The following is a 3059-nucleotide window of genomic DNA, read 5'->3' as shown; positions in this document are numbered from 1 at the left end:
TCATAGGGGAGGCCACCACCCCAGCAGCAAAACCAGCCAGGAGGGAGTCAGGGGCACATTGAGGAGGGGAGGGTGGTGTGTGCCGCAATCACCCAGTGGATGCAGAGGTGTCGCAGGCATACCTGAGATATCCCTGCGTTCGACGACACAACATTTGTAAATATTGCTTCATGTAAATATGTTAATCATTGTTGTTGTTGTTGTTGAATACTGTTTTGAGTCCTATAGCTGGTTTTCATGAAAAGTTCTAATACAGAGAACGGCAGAGTTGTGTTTTCCTGGATTCCCCAACCAAGAAGAATGGGTCGCCCACAGTGTTCCCAAATCCCTCACTCAGAGCAGAATTATTTGCTCACAAGATTCCAAAGCTCAGAGGGAGGGTTGCCAATGAGGTAGGTGGGGCTGAGAGAACTCTTTTGAGGACTGCTGTTTCAGGAACCGATCTGAGGGAGCTTGTGACTGACCCAAGGTCACACCACCAGCTGCAATCAAACCTGGATTTCCCAGATCAGAGTCCATACACTTAGCCACTACATCAAGTGAGATGGTGGCAGGGATAGGGTTACCGTTGGGTTTTGATAGTGAGATATTGAAAAAATGGTATTTAGCAGAGATAATATAGCCCAGCAGAGCCTGAGTAAAATAATTCAGACTCAGAGTCCATGTGTGATTAAAATAGAAAGTTTTTACTAAACTCTAGCATGGGGAAGGGTAACTGGGATGAAAAGAACAACGGAGCTAAATAGGCTACATCCTTACTCTACAAAGACAAGACGAGCATTATGGCTTCTCTCTCATCTTCTTCTTCAGAACAGCAAACAAAGACAGGAAGAGGAGCCATAAAATGCTAAAACACTTTGACACTTTTGTCCCAATCAAACTCCTAGATCAAGGAGAAAATTCCCGGGCTTCTTACATCTAAAGAACATTGGTTACATGAGAAACATGTGACTTCCTGTGAGTAACATAAACAAACATTTAACCCCAGATATACTGAGTGTTTTCAATTTGTAATACCCAACAGTTACCAATCTCCAGGTGTTGGCTGAAGCTCTCCACATGTCTCCTGTTGTCCACCCTGTCCTCATGCTCTTGGAGCCGGTGCTGCAGCTCCTGGCACCTGCAGCAGGACCCCGCATCTTCTGCCACCACGGCAGCCTGGGGCGACATCGCCAGCTGACCTAAGGTCAATAGAATACAGCTCATAATCAGGGATATTAATCAGGGAAAGAAGTGCATTCCCCATAGGGTGACCTGAGTTGGACCTTACCCACGGCAGAGGACGGAATCTCTATTGGTCTCCTGGGCGCCACCTCCTCCTCCCTCTCCTCGGTGGACGCACCTGAAAAGAGCACAAGTAGGTTTAGGGAAACTTGTAGATCAACGAACAGCCTCCAAACAGTAGTAGGCCTGCATGAGTTCTTACACAGGTACGATAAAGGTCGCTACCACACTCTGCCCACTCAAAATGCTGTTTCCATCAGCATGGCCACTCCTCACGCACCATAACCTCCCACTTCCACCCAACCACTGTCCACTCACCCTCTCCCGCGTCCCCCGAGGGTACCGGGACAGGTCCTGGGGGTTGGGCTGCCTGCTGTCCTCCGGCTGCATTAGAAGAAGGGGGAGAAATGGTCACGGCAGGGTTCAACGGTTAACCTTAGCTCTTGGCAGATTAGGGATTTGCAGTCTGTGCAATACTCATATCATCCTCTCACCTGCTCCATTGTCGCCCGAGGACAGAGTGATACGTTCAGCCTCTCCTCTTGGTGGCTGGGAGGGTCCGGCTGCAGGAAAAGGAGGGGGAGATCTGTTCAGGTCACGGTTAAACATTGGTCAGGGGTTGACATTTGGAGAGGGGATTAGCTGTCACTTCAGTAGTCACAGAAATGACTTGGGGTGCATGAGGCCCACAGGCTATATGATCACTATGCCTGCGCAAAAGGCACACTCACCAGCAGATGGTCCTTCTTCTGGATCCTCCCGGGCTGACCCCTCGGAGGAGGAGGTTTGGAGCACCACCCTGCATCTGTGGGACCACCCACGTCTCCGTACTCAAGGTGTGTCTAAAGATAGTAAAGTGTTGTGTTAGAAATGAAGGATGGCAGTTAAGGCTGGAATATGTGATTATAAAACCTCTGAGTCAACCTTGCCCACTTTGTCGGTGTAAAGTATGCAGACGGAGAGTGATTTCAGCTAAGCATACCTTTATTCAGTTCAGGACAAAAGACAGGGGACCAGCTCGCAGGCTGGTTTATATGCGTTCAGAAAACCCGCCACCAAATACCCCTAAACACACCCCCTACTCCCGATAGGCTATTTACAGTAACCGGCGACTATTGGTCTCCCGGCTGGGCAGCTAGCCCTTTGATAGGGCCGGCTAGGATCCTTCGGATCCTTTGTCTAACGACTGAAGCTACATAGGAAATGTGCCTGGCCAGCCCGGGCAAGTCCGGGCATGTCAGGCTGAATACATTACACCCCTCCCCCCTTGGTTCAGAATGCACCCACAGACGAAGTCCTTCAGGTGCGCTGGTGGCTTCTTGGGGCGCGTCGAGCGGCGAGGTTCCGGGGTGGCGATTGGTTCTGCCTCGGGGGCCCTTGGAGCCGAGTGGTCCGGGCCCGGCGAGGGTGCCGAGGAGGCTGGACTGGCTGGCACCACGGGGTGAGGGGCCTCGGGTTCCTCACGGCGTGGCGGCTGTGGGTCTGGTTCCGGGAGTGGGGCCGATGTGGAAGGCTCTGGGCCCTCGTCCGGATCCTCTGGGTCCAGCTGTAGCGTGCGGCGGCGCAGCTGATCAATGTGCCGGTGGAGGATCTGGCCATCCTCGCTGGAGACCTCGTACGAACGAGGGCCTTTTACCCGAATGACTCGGGCTGGGATCCATTTGGTGGCTCTGGGCCCTCGTCCGGATCCTCTGGGTCCAGCTGTAGCGTGCGGCGGCGCAGCTGATCAATGTGCCGGTGGAGGATCTGGCCATCCTCGCTGGAGACCTCGTACGAACGGGGGCCCTTGACCCGTACGACTCGGGCTGGGATCCATGGAGGGCCCCGGCCGTAGT

The sequence above is a fragment of the Gekko japonicus genome, unplaced genomic scaffold (genome assembly GCF_001447785.1).
Source record: "Gekko japonicus isolate JY-2015 unplaced genomic scaffold, Gekko_japonicus_V1.1 scaffold199, whole genome shotgun sequence".
NCBI lineage: Eukaryota > Metazoa > Chordata > Lepidosauria > Squamata > Gekkonidae > Gekko > Gekko japonicus.
The sequence above is the reverse complement of the archived record's forward strand: the minus strand, read 5'-3'. Positions refer to the sequence as shown.